This window comes from Lissotriton vulgaris, unplaced genomic scaffold, assembly GCF_964263255.1.
Source record: "Lissotriton vulgaris unplaced genomic scaffold, aLisVul1.2 SCAFFOLD_2466, whole genome shotgun sequence".
Taxonomy (NCBI): Eukaryota; Metazoa; Chordata; class Amphibia; order Caudata; family Salamandridae; genus Lissotriton; species Lissotriton vulgaris.
In genome coordinates, this window is record NW_028255838.1 from 66,451 (window position 1) to 90,116 (window position 23,666).

At 50.4% G+C, this 23,666-nt stretch overlaps 1 protein-coding gene across 1 annotated transcript in view; it reads right to left on the reverse strand.

Annotated features, from left to right (window-relative positions):
• LOC147658868 (proline-rich protein 15-like protein) overlaps window positions 1–14,352 on the reverse strand; it is a 69,912-nt gene extending 55,560 nt beyond the window's left edge. The window contains exon 1 of the mRNA XM_086952079.1: window positions 14,213–14,352. The gene's annotated coding sequence lies outside the window, so the exon portion shown is untranslated. The remainder of the gene's footprint in view (window positions 1–14,212) is intronic.
• Window positions 14,353–23,666: the final 9,314 nt, after the last annotated feature.

Below are 23,666 nucleotides of genomic sequence, written 5' to 3' on the forward strand. Positions count from 1 at the left end.
GTACAGTACTAGACAGGTGAAAACCCTAAAAGTGTGTGCAAATGGGACTGGCGACAGTCATGAAGTGTGTTGCCTTCACAAATCTTCGCCAATGGGCAGCATTTCCTCTAGAAATTGCAGGAGAGTTCGGCAGATAAGTGAATTTCCTGTTTTCTGTCAAAACGTACTTCAATATTGTGACTATGCTTTCACGAAATTGGCCAACGCTGCCCTTAAAGTTCACACAATCCTAGTATCTGCGAGGCAGGCGTGCCCTAAGGCACATGCTTTGCACCTTGACTGTGAGTCTCACAACACCGCACAAGGTCACCTTGCAGTCTCTGTGCCTCAAATGGCTTGGGTTTTGAGGCCCAGGAATCACAAGTTTACTCTTAAAAGGTTAACTTTTAGTCCACACCCCTCGAGTCACCCTTTTTTAGAGGCCATAGGTCTTATGTTTTCGGAAAGTGGCTTGTGTGTCCCAGACAAATCGACACCTCTCATCAGCGGACCTTTGACAGACAGCTCACTCCGACCTCTCCATGCACACATCGCATTCCTAGCCTTAGACAGCAGGGATATCTCCCAGCATACACACATTTTATTCCAAGACAACATGGCTATTCCACAGCATGCACACATATTATTCCAAGACAGCATGGCTATCCCACAGCATGCACACATTTTATTCCAAGCCTGAGACAGCAGAACTACCCCTCTCGAAATATGACCGTTACTCACCTAAACATTGATTAAACGACATAAACATTTTTATGGAGGCCCATTCTTTCTTCATTTTTATGAGATCCCTTTACATACAATATTGGTTTTCCAGTTTTATCTCAAACCTTAACCAGCAGAGCTACCCCACAACATGCACATATCTACGTCGACGCCTTAGACTGCAGCGATAGCTCTAGGCAGCCAGGCATAATATGCCTAGCCTTGGACAGCAGAGATATCTCTCGGCATTTACACATCGTAATCCAAGCCGTAGACAGCGCAGGTATGCCTCGGCACGCATATATCTTGGTCCACGCCTCAAACACCAGCAATATCTCTGAAAACAGTTATGCACACATCTTATTTCAAGTCTTAAACAGCAGAGCTAGCTATCTTCCAGCAGGCTCACATTTTATTTCAAGCCGTAGCCAGCAGAGAGATCTGTCAGAATGCCCATGTCTCGGGCCCATGCCTTAACCAGCAGAGACATCCCCCAGCGTACATATTTTAGCATCAGGTTTTGAACAGCAGAGCTACCCTTGGCATTCACACATCCTGTAGCTGTCCCAGGTACACTCCAGTCCCAGGCAGCCGAGGTGTCAAGCAGGGCAGAGCTCCGCGTCAGACAGCAGAGCGCTCCGGCGGCAGAAGTATACATAGAGTTAAACGAATCTTAAAGGCTCAACAGCAGAAACGCGTCCACATAGGGACTATATTGTGTATATATTTGATATTGTGTATATTCTGATAACTATGTATATTTGTTTGACTAATGTATGCAAAATAATTAAATAATAGATAGAATGATTCTCTGTACTGTAAGCAACATTGGGTATTGATTTGATTTTAATTTATTTCCAAAAAGAGTGTTTTTAACAGTCATGTTTTTATAAAATAAAAATCAAGAATAGTAAATATATCTACGTGTGTGGCTATAATATATGAATGGTTTATTAAAATCAGGGATGGTCATTATAAAACAAAATCTGTCACTTAGGGATATCTAATTGAGTACACAGAAAATAATCTTCTTTGTTTACTAATCAACAGCAGAGTTGTCACTAGTTACACAGAACGTACAGGCCAGGTGTCCGACAGCAGAGCTGTCTCTCGCGTTCTCTCAAACCTCAGACAGCAGAACTATCAGGCTACACAGAACAGTAGCGTACCCGGAGGATCATGGGCCCTACTGCAGGGAAGGACCTGGCCTCTGGACTGCTGTCCGAATTGTAAAATACAGCAATAATCAGGGTTCACTGGGCCCAGGTGCCACTGCACCTGCTGCACCAGTGGGAGCCACGCCCCTGATCCGTACACTTTACAGGTTCAGATAGCAGAGATGCCCCTAGGATTGCACATATCTTAAAGACAGAGCCAACAAACAGCCAGCAGACCTCTCTCTCATGGTACATAAAACATGAGTTAGCTATCAGACAGCAGAGCTGTCTCTGTGGCGTACTGCTGCGTGCCAGGTCATTGAGAAAAGGGCCCTGTGTGAGGAGCTCTGAGGGTCTCTGGAGGAGCCGTGTGATCATAGGGCTCGGTCTCTGGCAGAAGGCCTCAGTTTCTGGGGCTCATCTGGGCAGGGCCGGCTTTAGTGCTGGTGGTATCCAGTGTGACAATGTGTGTTGGCGCCCCCCAGTGACCACCTTCTGCATGAATTCCCTCACAACCACCTTTAGCAGTGAACATCAGGTCCCCATAACCACTCTCTCACTTGCTTTTATTTTATTTCATAGCGCTACGCCTACCAGTTACATTACACACGTTACACAGAGATAGTCCATCATACATGTGTAAATCTGTATATAGGAAATGTTACATAAGAAAGAGGACTACCAGGTGTAAGAGTCACATGTCATCCATACTGGTAGACAGTATGGGTTAAGAGTGCTTGATCTGGCGAAGCACACACTCAGAATTTAACACCTTCTACCATGGCTGGGGGCTGTCTTTAGTAATAAGAACTGATTTCGACCCAAAAGAACCCTTTTTGCAACATTAGAAAAATGAAACATTGGGGAAAAAATCATAACGCTCTAATCTATACTTTGCAGTTTAAACGCAACTCTTTGATGACAGTTATTAGCTCACTGTTCTATATTCGGATTGTAATTAATACATTAAGTAACAAAAGGATTTCTCTGACAGTAGCATTAACCCACTGAGCTATTTACATGCTATGTACTCCTGTGATCTGCAGGGTACATGGTACCCGTGCTTTGCAACAGTAATATTAAGCCTCGCCTCTGCACTATGTTATGATGAGTCTAAACTTCCACTAGACAAAGTTCCTCCCTTCCCAGAAGGTCCATTAATCACCAAAGTTATCTTGACATTTTTATTGTTGCCTGAAAATTGCTTGAGGCAAGGGACGCTGCAGAGGTGCTTTTAGATCGACTTTATACTTGACAACACAGCGCCCCCAGAAGTCAGCGGCAGGTGCGGATGCACCGATCACACCGCACTAGAGCCGGCCCTGCCTCTGGGCATGAGTTACAGCTTCAGGGGCCAATGCTGACTTTGGCTGCTTTGTTTCTGAGCAGACCTTGACTCAAAGCTCTGTTTCAGCGGCTGCTCCAGAATTCAGGACTCAGTGTCTGAGGGTGACCCTCGCTGCATGCCTGAACCTCCTGTAGACAATCCTTGCTTCAGGTTTAAGCGCCTGTATATGAGGTTGCATCCTGTAAATCATTGTTGCAACACTCTGAAGCCCCTGTAGATGAGCTCTTGAATATGATCCTTACTTCAGGCTCAAACTCCTGCACACAATGTTGACCCCTGTAGGTTCTTTACTTGAGGCTTTGACTCCTGTAAACGACCACTGCTTCCATCCCAAGCTCTTGACATTTGTTTTTGTAGACAATCCTCACTTCATACCTACATACCTGCAGACCATAGGTCTGCTGCAGGCCTGACTCTTGTAGAGTTGAGCCTCCTTGTATGCCTACGCTCTTGTAGCCAGTGTGTGATCTTGTAGACGGCCTTCACTTCAGGCGCCGGCTCCTGTAGACAGTTCTCCCTCGAACCCGGCTTTCTTTTAGACTATATTAGATATTATAGATTCAGTCCTCACTGTTGGCCTAATCTGTAGACCGTGTTGGATCCTGTAGTAGGCCTTCACTTGAGACTTGTAGACATTGTTGGCTGCGGTACATGGTCTCTGCTTCAGGCGTTGGCTCCTGGAGATGATCTACAGTCCTGCAGATGATTCCCATCTAAACCACTGATGAAACTGTTGGCTCCTATAGGAGAGCCTTGCGTCAGACCGCTTTAGGCCTAAACTCCTGATGGCTCCCCTCTGTGGTCTTCTCTTGTGAATGTTGGCTTCTGGAGAATGTCCTTGCTTCAGGCCTCAGCTGTTCTAGGAATCCTGTAGCTGATCCTGGCCAGGGGATCCACCTCTGTGTCTATCATGGCTTTAGGACTTCAGTTTAAGGGGACATTTGTGGCTTCATACCTCATCTGTAGTAGCCGATCCTGGTTTCAGGTGTGATATGCATTGGCTGATGCTGGGCAGCTTGAGTTTCGGTGCCTAATCCCAGCTACACGCCTCAGTTTCCGTAAAGCATCCAAGCTTTGGTCTGGTTTTGTCACTAATCCTGGTTTCGGCCCTCAGTATTAGAAGCCAGACATTTATAGCTAACATTCACCACAAGCCCCCATTTCAGTGGGGAATCACAGCATCAGCCTTTTGGTTGGTGTTGCCCGTCCTGAGCCAGTATTAGGCTGCTGGCTCCTAAAGTCAAGCATGACTTAAGACCTGTTTTTATAGTTGATTCTGGCTTCTGGCTTCTGGCTTCTGGCTTCCATTTCAGTTCCCAATGCTGGCCTCAGCTTTTGGGACCATTCTTGTTTTCAGGCCTGGTATCCAACCATGTCTTTATGGCCCAGATTCCGTAGCTGTTCTTAGCTTTAAGCTCTTATTTCCTTTCTCCAGTCCTGACTTAAGGTCTGAGTTCTTTTAGCTGATCTGACCTTCTACAGGCAATTTAACCGGTAATCTGTATCTGTTGTCAACATTAGCTTCCGGCCTCTGTTTCTGCAGTCAGTCTTAGCCTGTATTCTGTTTCTATGGCCTTCCTAGTCTTCAGACCTCAGTTTCTTTAGGCATTCTTAAACAATGAAACAGAATACAGTCTGTTTCAATGGTCAGTCTTGGCTTCAGAGCTCAGTTTCTGCAGCCATCCTTAACTTGTCACCTGTTTCTCTGGCTTGCCTTGACTTCAGTTCTCATATTCTTCAGCTGGTCTTAACTACAGATCCCAGTAATTTATTTTGGCTTGACGAATCAGTTTTTGCAGCTGATTCTGACTTCAGGCCTCAATGTCTGTAGCGAGCAACTCTGGCGTCAGTTCTTAGTTTCCTTGCCAGGCATGGCCTTGAGCCTTCATTTTATTTACTTCAGACTTCACTAAGGGTTTGTAGCCAATCTTGACTTTAGTTTTCGATTTCAGTAGTCGATCTTGGCTCTGAGCATCTGTTTCATTAGCCCATCATGCTTTCAGGTTTCCGTTACAGTAGCAAATCTTGACATCAGGTCTGTTTCTGTAGCCGTTCTTGGTTTGAGGCCTCACTTTACGTCGCCTCTTTTAACCTCTGGCCTAAGTCTCTGTCGCTGAACTCGACCACGGATCTTATTTTCAGTAGCCAATTGTAGTCTCAGCTGTCGCAGTCCTTCTAACTTCAATCATCAGTTTCGATGACAGGCGGCCTAAGGCCTCAGTTCTATCGCTGAGCTTCACTTTGGTCTTCAGTTTTTGTTGCTGATTTTGAGTTTGGGCCTTCGTTTACCAACCTGGGGCCTGATTCTGAAGCGGTTTGGAAAGCTTCCCTACCGAATAGGTTTGGGAATGGTTTCTGATTGGATCGGAAGAGTTCAACCGATCGAGTACGATGCATCCAGATGCTTCCCAATACGATTTGGTTGGACTCCCATTGACTTCAATGGGAGCCTTTGTTCCGATCGAATGCATAGGCTGCCATTGAAGAAAGGTGGGCTGTGCAAAATCAGGCACCCTGTGGTGGGCTCCCCCTGGTGCCTGCCAAACTGTGCATGGCTGACAAGGGGGGACCCACGGTCTGATTCCGTCTGCCGATTCGAGTCGGACAGCAGGATTCAGAAAGGATGTCCAAATCCAGCATCATACTCGAAACGCAGTCCGTAGAGACTTACGGTTCTACGGTTCTGCTCCTTACGGCTCGGTCATTCCAAATGCCTTCGGGTTGGGATTGGGATATTCCTAACACCTACCTCGCATCATACTCGGTCGGTCGGAAACCTTTCTGAGTCGGTCGGAAAGACAAGTTTCCAATCCGATGTGGAGGCAGCAAATGCCGTTAGGAGGCCTTCCTAAACTCATCAGAATTAGGTCCTAAGTCTTAAATACAGCCCTATCTTAAGTCCTCAGTTTTTTAGTTTTGGCTGCAGGCCTTCGTATATCTGTCTGATCTTGGATTTGGGCCTTAGTTTTCCAACCTGGTCTTAAATATAGCCGGTTCTAACTTCTGCCCTCAGTTTCTTTGTTTGATTTTGGCTTCAGGCCTCAGCATATCTGGTTGATCTTTGAATCAGTTAGTTTTAGAAAGACATCCCTGTTTCAGGCCCATGTTTCTGAAGCTGGCCTTGAGTTGAGCCTCCTTTGTGTTCCACTTATTCTGGTCTCTGGCCTCATTTTCTTTTGCAGATCTTGACATCAGTTCTCAGGCTCAGCAGTCGATTCTAGTCTTTTGCACCGGCCCGTCTGTTAGTTTCTGGCACTAGTCTCTGTTTAGGGGCTAAATTTCTATAGTCCGTCTTAACCTTAACCACAGTGTCTGTCGCAGGTCCGGGCTTACGACCAGTAGGGCCGTGTGTCATGGTGCCCAGAGAACGAAAGAAAATGGGACCCCCAGTCTGAACTGTGAAATACAGCAAAAATCAAGGTTCAGTGGGCCCTCAGGCCGCTGAGCCCTGGTATCACTGTACCCGATGCACCAAAGGAAGCTCCACACCACTCCTGTTTCTTTGGTCAGTCTTGGCTGCAGGCCTCAGTTTCATTAGTCCTTGAATTAGGGTAGCTGTTCTGTTGCCGATCGTGGCCCAGACCCCAGTTTCTGTCACCAGTCTTCGTCCTCTGGTTCAGTCACTGGTCTTGGCCCCGGGCCCCAGTTTCTATCACTGGTCTTGGCCTCCTGCCCCAATTTCTGTTACTGTCCTGGGCTCAGCCCCAGATTCACTCACTGGTCTTGGCCTCCAGCCCCAGTTTCAGTCACTGGTCTTGGCCCGGGCCCCAGTTTCTGTCACTGGTCTTGGCCCTCAGCCCAAGTTTCTGTCACTGGTCTTGGCCTTCGGACCCAGTTTCTATCACTGGTCTTGGCCCCGGGCCCCAGTTTCTGTCACTGGTCTTGGCCCTCAGCCCAAGTTTCTGTCACTGGTCTTGGCCTTCGGCCCCAGTTTCTATCACTGGTCTTGGCCCCGGGCCCCAGTTTCTGTCACTGGTCTTGGCCCTCAGCCCAAGTTTCTGTCACTGGTCTTGGCCTTCGGCCCAAGTTTCTATCACTGGCCTTGGCCTTCGGCCCAAGTTTCTATCACTGACCTTGGCCTTCGGCCCCAGTTTCTGTCACTGGTCTTGGCCCCGGGCCCAGGGTTTCTATCACTGGTCTTGGCCCCGGGCCCCAGTTTCTATCACTGATTCTGGCCCTCAGCCCTAGTGTCTGTCCCTGGTCTTGGCCCCGGGCCCCAGTTTCTGCCGCGGGTCCTGGCCCCAGTTTCTGTCGCCAGTCTTGGACCTCTTTTCCGGCGGCTGGCACGAGCCTCAGTTTCTATTGCTGCGAGGCTGCGTCACGCGGGCTGTACACACCGTGTCAATGAGCACAGCCGGGTTAACCATTAATCGCCCCAGAGGACCGGGTCATGCCTTTCTCAGTCAGAGACTTTCCCTTCCCACTTGGAGAATGAAAGAAGTGCTTGTTAAATCTTTAACTCCTTGGGCTAGTGCCCCAAACACTGATAAACCGGAGTCCCGGGAATGTCTCTAGCTGGCAGAAAATCAAAGCCTTCTGGGTGTGTGAAAGTGTCCCCTGGGGAGAGAGGGAGGGGGGTAAAGTTCATCCCACAAGCCTGTGTCCGGTGGCGGAGGTTAGGGGCCACGTTAAGGTCATGGCAATGTATCTCACTCTGTCCTGCGCTTGGCGCTCCGGTCCGCCATGTTTAGGCTCCTGGGGCTGTATCTTAATCTACCCCATATGTGGGTACAGCCCATCAGAGTGCCCCTAAACTGGGGTATTCTGTGACTGGCTCTGTTGGGACCCCCTGTGTGTATCTTACTTTATGGCCAGTTTTGGGTTTCTATGTTCCTGTTTTTGGTCCCCTGGTCAGTAGATCTAGTTCTAGTATTGTGCCCTGCGCCCCGATATTTATGCCCCTCGTGTGCATTTTGCTTTATTTCTAGTATTAGGGGTCAGTGTCCCATGTCTCGTTCAACTGGTGTACAGTGGCTTCACGCAAAATGAAGGCCCCCTCTGCAGAACGCGAAGAGGGGCCCCTGGGTCTTATATCGCGCAGATAAAGAGCTTCGATGCCTCGTTAATGCTATTAAGCGGAACATAAATGCAATTACAATTGTCCCTGACTGAACGGGCCCTGAAAGGCAGAGGGGCCCCTGTAAGGTTGGGGTGGCAGGGGTCTGTGTCACGCCCCAGCTGCTACATCAGGCTAATGGAAGCACTGTGGATCTGGGGCTCTCCGGTGAGCACCCCGCTTTCTCGCCAGTCTTCTGGGACTGTGCAGTGCACCCATGCGCTTCTGGCGTGTCTGACTCTGAGGCGGGGGCAGTGCGCACCTATGTTTGGTTGAGCCCATGGTGTCAGGCGTATGGGGTTGAGGGGGGCGTGCCCCTGTATTGCTTGAGTCCCTGGTGTCAGTCAGTATTGGGGGGCCCATGCCCCTATGTGTGGTTGAGCCCCCGGCGTCAGTCAGTATGGAGGGGACTATGCCCCTGTATTGCTTGAGCCCCTGGTGTCAGTCGGTATTGGGGGGCCCATGCCCCTTTGTGTGGTTGAGCCCCTGGTGTCAGTCAGTATTGAGGGGTCTATGCACCTATGTGCAGTTGAGCCCCTGGTGTCAGTCAGTATTGGGGGGCCCATGCCCCTATGTGTGGTTGAGCCCCTGGCGTCAGTCAGTACTGGGTCTTTATGCCCCTATGTTTGGTTGAGCCCCTGCTGTCAGTCAGCAATGAGACTCTATGCCCCTATGTTTGGTTGAGCCTCTGGCATCAGTCAGTATTGAGGGGTCTATGCCCCTATGTGTGGTTGAGCCCCTGGTGTCAGTCAGTAATGGGACTCTATACCCCTATGTTCGGTTGAGCCCGTGGCATCAGTCAGTATTGAGGGGTCTATGCCTCTATGTTTGTTTGAGCCCGTGGTGTTAGTCATATGGGGTTGTGGGGGGTATGCCCCTGTATTGCTTGAGCCCCTGGTGTCATTCAGTATTGGGGGGCCCATGCCCCTATGTGTGATTGAGCCCCTGGAGTCAGTCAGTATTGATGGGTCTATGCCCTATGTGTGGTTGAGCCCCTGGCGTCAGTCAGTACTGGGTCTCTATGCCCCTCTGTTTGGTTGAGCCTCTGGCATCAGTCAGTATTGAGGGGTCTATGCCCCTATGTGTGGTTGAGCCCCTGGTGTCAAGCAGTATTGAGGGGTCTATGCCCCTATATTTGGTTGAGCCCCTGGTGTCAGTCAGTAATGGGACTCTATGCCCCTATGTTCGGTTGAGCCCGTGGCATCAGTCAGTATTGAGGGGTCTATGCCTCTATGTTTGGTTGAGCCTGTGGTGTCAGTCATATGGGGTTGAGGGGGGGGGGTATTCCCCTGTATTGCTTGAGCCCCTGTTGTCAGTCAGTATTGGGGGGTCCATGCCACTATGTGTGGTTGAGCCCCTGGAGTCAGTCATTATTGAGGGGTCTATACCCCTGTATTGCTTGAGCCCCTTGTGTCAGTCAGTATTGGGGGGGGGCTTGCCCCTATGTGTGGTTGAGCCCCTGGCGTCAGTCAGCATTGGGGGGGCCATGCCCCTATGTGTGGTTGAGCCCCTTGTGTCAGTCAGTACTTGGTCTCTATACCCCTAAGTTTGGTTGAGCCCCTGGTGTCAGTCAGCAATTGGACTCTATGCCCCTATGTTTGGTTGAGCCTCTGGCATCAGTCAGTATTGAGGGGTCTATGCCCCTATGTGTGGTTGAGCCCCTGGCATCAGTCACTATTGAGGGGTCTATGCCCCTATGTTTGGTTGAGCCCCTGGCATCAGTCAGTATTGAGGATTCTATGCCCCTATGTTTGGTTGAGCCCCTGGCGTCAGTCAGTGTTGTGGGATCTATGCCCCTATGTGTGGTTGAGCCCTTGCGTCAGTCAGTATTGGGAGTCTATGCCCCTATGTTTGGTTGAGCCCCTGGCGTCAGACAGTATTGAGGGGTCTATGCCCCTATGTGTGGTTGAGCCCCTGGCGTCAGTCAGTATTGGGACTCTATGCCCCTATGTTTGGTTGAGCACCTGGTGTCAGTCAGTAATGAGACTCTATGCCCCTATGTTTGGTTGAGCCCCTGGCGTAATGTAATGTAATGTAATGTAATGTAAAAAGAATTTATAGAGCGCAACATACACCGGACGGTTTCTTGGCGCTGTTCACTAAATCAAGAGGAGACAGAGGAGGGAGGGGGAGGTAGCTTATGTGTAAGCACAGCGGAAGAGGTGAGTTTTTAAGAGAGACCTAAAGTGAAGGTAGGAGGAGGAGAGTCTGAGTTCCAGTGGGAGAGAGTTCCAGAATGAGGGGGCCAAAAAAGAGAATCTGAGGCCACCGTGCTTTTTGCGCCTAAACCTGGGCGTCTGAAGGAGAGCATGGTGGGAAGATCGGAGGGGTCTAGAAGGGGCGTACGGGAGCAGGAGTGACGAGATGAAGAAGGGGCCGATGCCGGCCAGGGATTTGTGGGTCAAACAGCCTAGTTTGAATTTACAACGCTCTGATACAGGAAGCCAATGAAGGGCTTTAAGTAGAGGACGAACGTGATGATGTTTTGGTTGGTGGTAAATCAGGCGGGCTGCCTGATTCTGTATCAGCTGTAATCTTTTGATTTGGTATTGTGGGATACCTGCGTACAAGGCGTTGGCATAGTCAACCCGAGAGATGACTAATGCCAGCAACGTCAGGGTGAGAGCTTCGGTGGTCAGAAAATGGGCTATTTTACGAATTTTTCTGAGCTGGTGGAAGCAGGAAGACACTGTAGCACTGACCTGAGGTTGCATGGAAAGATCTTGAGAGATATAGACCCCCAAGCTTTTTACCTTGTCAGCAGGGCAAGGGGAGGGACCAAGGGCAGGGGGCCAGAAGGTGGAGTTCCAGGGGTTGGCGTTCCAGGGGTTGGCGTCAGTCAGTGTTGAGGGATCTATGCCCCTATGTTTGGTTGAGCCCTTGCGTCAGTCAGTATTGGGAGTCTATGCCCCTATGTTTGGTTGAGCCCCTGGTGTCGGTCAGTATTGGGAATGTATGCCCCTATGTTTGGTTGAGCCCCTGGTGTCAGTCAGTAATGGGACTCTATGCCCCTATGTTTGGTTGAGCCCCTGGCGTCAGTCAGTATTGGGGGGTCTATGCCTCTATGTTTACTTGAAACCCTGGTGTCAGTCGTATGGGGAGATTGAGGGGGGTATGCCCCTGTATTGCTTGATCCCCTGATGTCAGTCAATATTGGGGGGCCCATGCCCCTATGTTTGGTTGAGCCCCTTGTGTCATTCAGTATTGAGGGGTCTATGCCCCTATGTTTGATTGGGCCCCTTGTGTCAGTCAGTATTGGGGGTTCTATGCCTCTATGTTTGCTTTACCCCCTGGTGTCAGTCGTATCGGGGGGAGTGGGTGAGGGGGGGGGTATGCCCCTGAATTGCTTGAGCCGGTGTCAGTCAGTATTGGGGGGGCCCATGCCCCTATGTGTGGTTGAGCCCCTGATGTCAGTCAGTATTGGGGGGCCCATGCTCCTATGTGTGGTTGAGCCCCTGGCCTCAGTCAGTATTGGGGGATCTATGCCCCTATGTTTGGTTGAACCAGTCAGTAGTAGGGCTCTGTACCCCTATGTTTGCTTGAGCCCCTGGTGTCAGTCAGAAGTAGGGGTCTATGCCTCTATGTTTATTTGGGCCCCTAGTGTCTGTCAGTATCAGGGAGTCCATGGCCCTATATTTTCTTGAGCCCCTGATGTCAGTCAGTATCAGGGGGGAGTCTAGGCCAGGCTCAAAAGTTTGGTTGGGCCCCGCGTTGGTCAGTAGTAGGACTCTGTGCCCCTATTTTTGCTTGAGCCCCTGGTGTTAGTCAGTAGTAGGGGTCAATGCCCCTATGTTTGGTTGAGCCCCTGGTGCCAGTTAGTAATGGGACTCTATGCCCCTATGTTTGGTTGGGCCCCTTGTGTCAGTCAGTATTGGGGGTTCTATGCCTCTATGTTTGCTTGACCTCCTGGTGTCAGTCGTATGGGGGGGGGGAATGGGTGAGGGGGGTATGCCCCTGAATTGCTTGAGCCGGTGTCAGTCAGTATTGGGGGGCCCATGCCCCTATGTGTGGTTGATGTTAGTCAGTATTGGGGGCCCATGCTCCTATGTGTGGTTAAGCCCCTGATGTCAGTCAGTATTGGGGGTCCCATGCCCCTATGTGTGGTTGGGCCCCTGGCGTCGGTCAGTATTGGGGGTCTATGCCCCTATGTTTGGTTGAGCCAGTCAGTAGTAGGGCTCTGTATCCCTATGTTTGCTTGAGCCCCTGGTGTCAGTCAGTAGTAGGGGTCTATGACTCTATGTTTTTGTGGGCCGCTAGTGTCCGTCAGTATCAGGAAGTCCATGGCCCTATATTTTCTTGAGCCCATGATGTCAGTCAGTATCGGGGGAGGCTAGGCTATGCCCTAATGTTTGGTTGGGCCCCGTGTCGGTCAGTAGTAGGACTCTGTGCCCCTATTTTTACCTGAGCCCCTGGTGTCAGTCAGTAGCAGGGGTCAATGCCCCTATGCTTGGTTGAGCCCCTGGTGTCAGTTAGTAATGGCACTCTATGCCCCTATGTTTGGTTGGGCCCCTTGTGTCAGTCAATATTGGGGGCTCTATGCCTCTATGTTTGCTTGACCCCCTGGTGTCAGACGTATGGGGGGGGAGTGGGTGAGGGGGTATGCCCCTGAATTGCTCGAGCCGATGTCAGTCAGTATTGGGGGGGCCATGCCCCTATGTGTGGTTGAGCCCCTGATGTCAGTCAGTATCGGGGGGGGGCATGCCTAGGCCCCTATGTTTGGTTGAGCCCCGTGTCGGTCAGTAGTAGGGCTCTGTGGCCCTATGTTTGCTTGAGCCCCTGGTGTCAGTCAGTAGCAGGGGTCAATGCCCCTATGTTTGGTTTGGCCCCTCGGGTCGGTCAGCATCAGGGAGCCCATGGCACTATGTTTGAGCTCCTGATGCCAGTCAGTATGGGGGAGAAGGGGGAAGGGGATGTCCTTGTATTGTTTGAGGACCTGACGTCAGTCAGTATGGGGGGGGCGAGGGAGATTCCCCTGTGTCGCTTCAGCTCCTGGCGTCAGTCAGTCTGGGGGGTGTGTTAGGGGTTGGTATGCCCCTGTATTGCTTGAGCCCCTGACGTTAGTCAGTATGGGGGGGGGGAGGGGTGTATTCCCCTGTGTTGCTTCAGCCCCTGACGTCAGTCAGTATGGGGGGGATGCCCCTGTGTCGCTTCTGCCCCTGGCGTCAGTCAGTATGGGTGTGTGTGTGAGGGGTTGGTATGCCCCCGTGTTGCTTCTGCCCCTGGCGTCAGTCAGTATTGGGGGGTGAGGGGTTGGTATGCCCCTGTATTGCTTGAGCCCCTGACGTCAGTCAGTATGGGGGGGTAGGGGTGTATGCCCCTGTGTTGCTTCAGCCCCTGACGTCAGTCAGTATGGGGGGGGGGGGGGTACCCCTGTGTCGCTTCTGCCCCTGGCGTCAGTCAGTAGGGGTGTGTGTGTGAGGGGTTGGTATGCCCCTGTGTTGCTTCTACCCCTGATGTCAGTCAGTATGGGGGGGGGGGGGTGCCCCTGTGTCGCTTCTGCCCCTGGCGTCAGTCAGTATGTGTGTGTGTGGGGGGGGGGGGGGGGGTGCCCCTGTGTCGCTTCAGCCCCTGTTGTCCGTCAGTCCTGGGGCTCCGTGTCCGGACACCTGTTCCTCGGCTCGCTCTTTCGTCCACACACCTCAGTGCTCGTGCCCGCAGGCTCTCCCTGCTCCCGGAGTGGCACCCAGGGTGACCCGGGGAGTCAGCGCCTAGGAATGCGGGATGGCGTCGGGACACCGCGTCAACTGGGCCAGCGCATTCCCTGCGCCCGAGTCACCCGCCGGCCGGGCCGGTCCTGAGCGCATTCCAGAGCCGGCGCCCTCAAGATGCGGCCGGTCACCTGAGACTGGGGCCATGAAACATTCATGGCTCCTGTAAGGGACCCGGCCCGTGGGCCTGGCAACTGGTCCCGCCGCCCCGGGCACCCCCACTCAGGGCCTCTGGACCTACCTTTCACGGCGCTGCCCTCAGGTCCTGGCTATTCTCCTTTCCCGGGTACTTCGACTTCTGCGCACCTGTCGCACCCACCGACCTGGGCCCTCAGGTAGAGGGGCCCTCAGCGAGGGACGGCCTGCCCCCAGGCTGCCGGGCTGGCTCTGCTGCTCGTCGTGGTCCGTCAGCCGTGCTACCTGTGCGGGAGAAGTCGCCGGCCGGTGTGTGTGCCTCGGAGCAGGTGTATGGGTGTTGTGTACCTGGGCTGCCTCCGCCCCCTGGCACTCGCTCAAGGTTAACCCGAAGCGGGGCCACTCCTGGCTGAGTAAACACCAGCGGAAGTGGTGAATGTCCCGAACCGGAGAAACCTGATCTCAGCGCTGCTGGCCTGCTCCGCTTACCGAGCTCGACTCCCAGCTGCTACCTCTGCGCACCGTGTGCTCGTGCGCCATTGAGAGGGCTTAGGAGGAACTTCAGGGCTGCTGAAATTCGGAGTCTCCTTATTCTGGGGTAGGAAGGGAAGAGTTCCAAACGACTTGTCAGAATTCTGTGTTATTATAGGCATGTGGGGTTAAGTTTGGAAAGGCGCATTACAACCCCAATAGCAAGGAAGGACAAGTGGAACATGGGAAATCTGACAACTAGTAAAACGCGACCTCTGCTTTCCGACCCCGTCTGCAGGGGCAGTGACCAGAGAGCGGAACCTGGGTGTCTGTGGCTGGCACAGCTTGGCCCTGGTGCTGTGGGTGCAAGGGCTGGTGGGATGATGTGAGCGTAGCCGAGAATCCAGCTGACGGGGCTCCTGGTGGGTGGTTTTAGACCTGAAGGCAGCGGCGTAGCTTGCAGTGGTGCAGCAGGTGCAGTGGCGCCGGGACCAAGAGGCCCAATGGGCCCACTGAACCCTCGTTAGTGCTGTATTATGTAATCCAAACAGCACCAGGGGGCTAATTTCCTTCCTTAACTAAGCCCATTACACACTGGCTACTTACCGCCTGGAGGCCCCTGGGAATTTGGGAACAGGGGCCTCTCCACAGCCTCCTGGACTCTCCAGGGAAGCTGGGTCGAGCAGTCACGGCCTGGTCACCTCCCGTGAGCCAGGCCGTGACACACAATCATCACACACACAAGAATGAGGAATGTCCAGTCATGGCCATTACCTGGAAACAAATCGAATTTTAATAACTACCTTTCTACTGATCTACTCTAGATTAAAAAGCACTTTATTATTTTTGCAGCTGTGGCCAGCGGATTGTTATAGTCAGTATAGTTTCCCGGAGGATCTTTGTTCCGCCTCTCGGTTCTCGTCCGGGGAGTTACCGGGTGCGCGTCTGTGGACCACTTCTCTTCGGAAGCGGTGGTCCAGTGTTGGCACACGGTGTTTCAGGACCCTGGATAGCCCCAGGGCCGGGGGACAGGAGCTGTTCATTGGTGGAGCGAAGGAGGGGGTGGGGAGGGTGAGTGACTTATGACATATCCTACACTCAGAGCTTTGACTCATTTATGTGATTATATTTTAGAAAAAAATGGGAAAAGTCCAATTACAAGTCTTTCACTGTTTCAAAGTGAATACAAGTCCAGGTGTCTTGATTTCTTGAAGTTTGTGTTGGATTTCCAGGGCGCCATCGGGCTGCGGTATATTGAAGCCTACAAGTTGTGGTCATCTAAGGTTTCAGTGGCTACTGGTACACGAGGCTAGCCAGCCGACAAGCTCCAGGAGCCAGTAACACGGTGACAGACTGTAAATGTGTCCCCCCTGGGCACAGGGTGGACTCAAGAGAAACTGAGCTGACCCTGTCCCAGGTCGCAGAGTCCTGTCTTTGTCTGTCAGATGGCTTCTGGCAGTGGTGAGTTGTGTGTGCCGAGGCGGCAGCCTCACTGCCTCACATTCATTTTGAGCTTTTTAGTCGCAGTTTCGGTTTCACAGGGTCGGCGCTGTGATGGGTCAGGCTGTCGGAGGTAGGGCTGTTTCTTTGGCCCAGTTTCCAATGATGAGGCAGGGTCAATGGTTTATATTCCGGCAAGCCTCTTGTGGGTGAAAAGGGTCAGAGCCGACCCCGCCCCAGCCCCATAGTCAGCGTCCATATGGTCCAAACTAGGCACACGGAGGGGGCTTCTGGTCAGCTTTCGACCTCAGGATCTCGTGGGCACAGGGAGCGCCAGGACCTCGGCCACTGCACACCCGACAGAGTAATGGGACAGCCCCCACCCCCCCCCCCCCCAAGTGTGACCCAGTATTGCTTCTTATGCCCCAGTGTCACGGACTGTGATGTCCTTCTGCTCACACGGATGCTGAAAGGAGGCGCGCGCGCATTGTCTAACAGACACCGATGCAGAGGAGCATTCTGGGTATGTGTGGCCATTGCATTTCTTGTGGATAATGTCTCCCATCCCCCCTTTGATGATGGTAACAACTGATATTGGAGACCACAAAGAACAAACCATAAACAGTTAAAGACAAGAGTCCATATATGTGTATTTGTGTCTGATTTTGTTCTTGTCACACGCAGGTTGATACTGTTATATATATATATATTTTTTGCAGCGTTATAGTGCGAGAACTCGACCCGAAGGTATTGGAGGCTTTCGATGAGCACCAGTTACATTACACAAATACACATTCTTTTTTGGTAGGCACGGGGGATAATGTGATTTGCCCAGAATCACAGGATGTTTGAGCCGATTCCGAGACTCGAACCAGGGTCCCCAGGTCCAACGTCGGCAGCTCTGACCATGTATGATTAAAGCCAACCTCAGGCAGCCAACATATTTCTTCCCAAGGACTTTCTCGAGGACGAAAATAAAATATTTTTGAAAAATTCCGTATGAAACGAAAGCAGGCGCAATAACTTATCCTTGAAAATACTTTATACAAAGTTTCACAAGTAGAGAAGGCGCACCATCACGAAGGTAAGATATTTATTTCGATGCAGTGGTGCTCGAAAAACCTGTCTCGAGGGCGAAGTCCGAGGACGCCATATTGAGGTGAAAACAAGACACGCCCACCGCGTGTCTGCATGCTAAATTGTAATCATGGCAGTCAAGGGACTGATAGAACATTCTTAATCGAAGGACACGTGTACCACTAGTTAGAGAAGCTTCCGTGTGCACGTGAGAGAGCAACACGACTTATGCATGCACCGGTGCTGTTTAATCGAAAACAGAAGGAAGAGTCGAAGGAACCTCAACCCTGGCTAGTGTAGCTCCTCGTCAGGAGGTAGGCGCTGTGTGGTCCAGCGGACCCATCGGTAACCCCTGCTGAGGAGCGCGCGCTTCCATGGCGATTACTTACAATTCAGACAGCACGAGCAGCGAGGGCGACGGTAAGATAGACGTTATCTCTTTACCATCGGATGGAAGCGAACACATATCTCTTTACTGACGCATAAATGTGATGTTAATTATAGAGTTCTTTATGGCCTGCTGACGAGGAGGCGATAAAGGCAACTCGAGGAAAGGCGAAGCTGAGAACCACAGGTGAAATCCCGTGGCCAAAGTACTAAAGGCGGGTGACACCCGGAGCGCACAGATGAGGTGCAGTCTTCCTTCGAGGCACAGCCACTTCCAGGGGAGGGAGGGCTGGCATCAATGTTACATCACTGAAGTCAAAGGGATTGTGAAACATCCCAGTGTCAAACAAAGAGCAAGGGTGTGGCACACAGCGTGGCAAATATATTACTAGAGCGTGGAGTGCACTGCCCTTTGCACAGCACACGTACCATCGATAAGGGCACTTCATTTGCACAGACAAGCAGATTTACTGATAAAACTATATAGCTCACAAAAGATTATGTTTGCGGAAATCAGGTTTCAAGAAATATTTATTATTTGTGTATGACCAGTTAAAGGATCTTCATTTTTTGTGACCCTATTAAAAGTTTTGTTTCCATTGCACTTGAGAATTACAAAAAGAATGTGCTTCCTTTGTGCTTTGCTAACTGCTGCTATATTGTATTGTATTGTAATTGTATTTGTATAGCGCTTACTACCCCTGACGAGGCGTCAAAGCGCTTTTTTCGGCGGGCAGCACGCTACTCCAGGACCCATAGAGGATTAGTGTTGAATTAGTATAACGAAACATGCAAGTACATTTTAAGTGGTTGATAGGTTAGTCAGTTATTTGGATTTGGATTGGATTATTTGGACTGTCCAAACCTCTAAATTTTTAAACTTCACTTCACTCAATGTGCACAAATCTTTGACATAGGCCCGTAAGGCGGCACTGAAAGTCACTTATTTCTTATATTCAGATCATTGACAAATGTAAGTTTGTAGCGATCACTAAACTCAAGTAATGGTGTACTAATCACTATAATTCAAGTAATGGTGTGAATGTGAATTCTGTTATTGCTATAAGCACAGAATATGATAGCTTTTGCCTAAAAATCTTTTTCTACTCTCTATCCACTCTGCTAACCATGACAATTTGTAAACTTTTGGGCACAGGCTTGTGCCCACCTCCAAGAAATTGTTGAAGGTATTTCTCTAAGAATTGTGTTAAAAATTAAATATCAGACCTCTGCCCGGCTGGGCAAGTCAATTTATAATATAGTTTCCATTGTGTCTATATTTATCTCTTTGGTACATTCCTTCCTTGCATAGGACCACTGTTGTTTTCACTCATATGTTCCCCGAGGTCCTGTGCTGACTCGTTTGGGTGCCCTTGTTGTGTTTCATATACACAACATGTAAACACATCTTTATTGCCCATTCACCTTCTAAACTTCAGCATGGTTATTTTAGAGGTGCTGCAGCACCTCCTCACCCTTACTTCCAGTGCCTATGCATAAATCCCTACCCTGCAGTTCCCATCTATGCCTATCCCACTTTGGAGATCCCTGAGGCTGTTGCTAGCTTGTTACATTTTCCGGCCTGCCTAGCCCAAGTCATGCCTCCTTTCTTAGGGACACCTCATATCGTAGCCTGCTCTGCTTTATTGACCACCCCTATTGCAATGCTACCCCCTTAAGCCACTACTACTTCTGACACACTTTGAGTGATTACAGTTCTGCAAACTTCATCCCTCCTAAAAAACAACTGTGCTACCCATCCTCTTACTGCTCTTCTTGGCCACTCCTTGCCACAGATGTGCCTTCGCTGTATGCCACTCTCCTTTAGGCCATGCCGTGTAGCGCCCGCATCAGTTCGAGTGACATAACGCTTTATGGACACAACCCTCCCACATCCCTCTCCTGCATTTCCTTCATTTTTAGCCAAGACCATGCCTTTGATGACATGTTTATGGTCAAGTCCATTCTAGATTTGATGTGAATGGCACTTGCTCCATTCGTGTTCAAAATATTGTGTTTTATATTTACTTAACCCCTTCCGTGCGGGCGGAATTCCCTGCCCATGCTGACTCCGCCTTGCGCGGGCGGAGTCATGACGGAACGGTTCCGTCATCCGCACAGCTCACCCGTAGTGCATGACGGAACCGTTCCGTCAGCAGCATGGAAGGGGTTAAAAGGGATTTGGGTCAGCCTCCTTCGTGCTTTTGTCAGAGCTCGCTCCAGTGTGCTGTTTTGCTGTTTGCAGACTGACTATAAACATCTTTGCCATTTTGGTTTGGTATTCTGCATATTATATAATTGTTTTACTGTTCCAAGATGGCTGCCATATTAAGTTAGTCAGTGAGCAGTATAGCAGCACTGAGTCGCACATGCTAACAAAAGCTGCTACAAAAATAAATGACCCTTTTTTTCAGTAGCATCTGTTTTTCAGTTTTTTCTAGGGTTTAGTAAATAGATTTAATACTTCGAGGGTGGGCGCATGCCCAGTATATATGCCATACATACATCAAGCCTATTGTGCTAAATATCAGGCAAAATAATGTGATAAATGGATGCAACAGAAACAAGCACTGGCCAAGCCAATTAGTCTCGCCTTGCTTTACAACATTGCTAAAAAACACATTGATAAAGCCAAATATCCCTCACATATGCAAGAGTAATTTGGCTTTGTCAATGTGTGTTTTCTGTAGTGTGTGATGGGGCAAGCAACAGTAGGTGGGATGGGGCAATCACCAACTGGTGGTGGGGTGGTGGTGGGTGTCATGTGGCGAGCAACAACAGTGGAATGGGGACAGGGAGCAACAAGAACGGTGTAAGCCACAACGGACAAACAATGAAGTGGAAAGCATCAAAGCAGGAGGGGTGAAGAGGGAAGCAACAATGATGGAGCAAGCTACGACGGGCAAGCAAAGGCACGGAAGGGGGTAAGCAACTGTAGGAAAGTAGGATCTGCTTCTTATGGTTAACCCCACTTTTTGCTTGATATGATATTGTTTTCGAGTAGTCTGACTGGGATCCTGCTAATCAGGACCCCAGTCTACCTGCTTTCTCCTAAAACTGTTGTGTATGTACTTAGGTACACCCCAGTTTGGATACTGGGGTACCCTTGTCAGGCCCTTTTATATGGTACCCATATGCCCAGGGCATGGGTACCCCAGAGGTCTCCCATGGGCTGCAGCATGTATTATGCCACCCCTGAGAGACCATTCAAAATGGAATTACAGATCTGCCATTGCAGCCTGTGCAAGTTGGTGCATGCACTACTTACGAAAGATATAGGTTTCCTATATCTAAGGAGATATAGGTTTCCTATAGCTAAGGGACACTGCACTTAAAACCTGTAAGTCACCGCTCTAGCAGGCCTTTACAATCCTGAGTGCAAGGTACTTGGTTCTAAGTGAGAGGGTGCCCCTGCATGAGCAGGACACTCCTGCAGCCTACGGAGTCCATTCTCCCGAGTTGCCAGTGAAGCAGCCATGCACTAATATAGAGGGGCATTACGTAACTGCACGATGACCATCTCGAAAACGGCTGCAATGAACCTTATTGTGTTTGGTGTCAAACATGCTGGAATCATACCTCCCACACCATTAACGGTGTGGGAGGTATGATTCCACCCACCGGGAGAGCCCTCCTATAAGCTCTCAGTGTTTCCGGTACCCTCCTTCTAGTCCCGGACAGCACAAAGTGGTTGCTGCCGACCAGAGACACATTTCTGCCCTCGTCCTGCTGAGCCAAGCTCGAGCAGGGGAAGGCAGGACAATAGGCATCCTGTCACAGGGAGGTGTGACCACCTCCAAGACAAGATTTAGTGTATTAGGGCTGGGTGGGTGCACTTTCCAGTGCCTGAAAGTATGCAGGAGGGGCACATTTGGTGTCCGTGTGCATAGTCCAGTTCAAACCAGTTCTGGGAGCTGTTGGCTCCCGCTCTGGTGCAAAACTGGACAAAGAACATGGGAGTAACCTCCCCCTGTCCAGAACCTCCTCTGGGAGAGTCCCCTGAATCTTCCCAACCCTTTCTGGTGGGTACTTAAGGGCTTACCTGGCTGTAGGACCCTAGATTCATCGTGGACAAGATTCTAACCTGAAACCACTGCACCTCGACCGTCTGGGCACTCTGGACTTCGTTTGGGCCTGACTTTGTCTCCATTTCAGTCTGCTGCCTCGTCTGTGCCTGTGCACCATACAGGATCCGTGCAGGGCCTGTTGAGTATCCAAGACACCTGAAAATAATCTCCCTTGGAGTGAAGGAGTCACTCCCCTGCATTCGCAGGTGCCACAACACTGCTGACTGGTCTGCTGATCTCAAGCTCCTACAGACTCCAAAGGGTACAACAAGGCAACAACTCAGGAGGTGGGTTTCTACATCCTTCAAGGCCCAAGATGCTCTCTCACCCAGCTTGAGGCCAGAATCCATCGTGGGGACTGCCATACCTGAACCTCTGTGCACGGAGTCCTTTTACAAGTGCAAAAGCTTGTTGGCAATTCTGCATCAAGTATATTGGACTCCAAGTAGCCCCAACCTCTGGCAACTTCTGCAAAGAACTTCATCCACATCGCACCATGTGCTCCGTGGCCTGTTATGTAAAGCTGCACGAGGTCCTCATGCAACTCCAGTGTCTTCAACCTGTGGGTCCTCTGGAGTGTCAACTACATCTTCTTTGGGCTCCCCTGATTGCCTGCCTTGACTCTACTGCTTGTGGTGAGCCTCCTGGACCTTGCTGATCCTCTTCTTGCAACTTCTTGACCTCCTGCATAGGTTGCTTTTGCCAAGGCTTGTTGGTGCTCCCGCCAGACAACGACCCCTCAGCACTCAACAACCTTCATGGGACAGCTCGTATCCAGCTCCTGGTCATCCTTAGCATTGCCTGGTCCCCCCAGCTGCAGAGTCAAGGTCATCAACATCTATCCTGAAGCACCCAACAACGGTGGGCATTCGTCTACCGAGCCCCTGGTCACTCTCAAGTGACCCAGACTCTGGTCCCTCTGCTTTCTGGTCTTCTTTATCAAGAATCCAAGTTTGGATTTCCACAGACACCTTCTCCTCTTCCACCAGTGGTACTTCCCCGAAGTCCTATATCACAGAAAAGTATCAGAGGGTCAAGAGTTCAACAGGCAACTATTCAGGACAGAGAGGGTGAAAGTGAAATGCTACCTCTAGCCATATGACTGAAAAAATAACGGTAGTGAAAAGGCCAGGTCAAGTTGGTGTCTGGTCTCTGGCACCCATCAGTCACCACTCGGAACCGCCCTTCATCATTTGGGGCTCCGAGGACCAACAATGTACATGATCTTGTTCTCTAACAGAAAGAGATCGGCCTTTCTGTTAGTCAGTGTATGTTGGTATTAGAGTGTTGGTGATGTAGCCAATGGGGTAAAAAACAGTGCAGTGCAAGGGAAAACCAAGGAAGTGGAAAAAGTGAATAAAATTGGTTTAGGGAGCAAAAGAAAATTTTAATAGGGTATAACTCCCAGCACCAATGTTAAAAATAGCCAAGACAGGGAAACTTTATAAACTGTCTAGTGGTGGAACGTGGTCCTCCATTGGGTTCAACAGCGGTTTCCGACGCCAGTTCACACCTATGCATCCGACTCCCCGGGATAGGTAACTTGGATACGTACCACCGTATCCACGGGTGGAGTGGCTCTCCAACCTTCGGTCTTCCACGGGGTTTCCTCAGGGTCCACTGGAAAGGGTCCCTAATCTTTAAAATCCAACTGTGACTTACACGTAGAGTTGTACAGAGCCCATGGTCGTGTTCTCACACTGCCCGCGCCCTCCGTGGGGTCCATGTCTACTTACCGTGGGTGGTTCCTTGTGCCCCCAGTGATTCTACAACTCCTCGACATTGTCCTGACTCGAGTCGTTGTTCTTCTACCACTTTCATAGTGTATGGTTTGGTCCCACCCCCCTTGGGCCCACTGTGTATTAGTGCTATTTACTGTGATGTCTTTGCTATAGTATTGTGTGCTTTGTGTATATCTCCTTGTGGGAGATACTGGAGCGTACTAGAGAGTATTACATGATACATACATATTTTTATAAATACCTTGTGTGGTTCTTTTTCATTTAATCTATACTATAAGTTTGCATTCTGGTAAAACAAGCTGCTTTACACTCCTTCAAGACTAAGCTTGAAGGATGCTATCCACAGCTACCATTTGGATAGCTTTTTAAGGTTGTC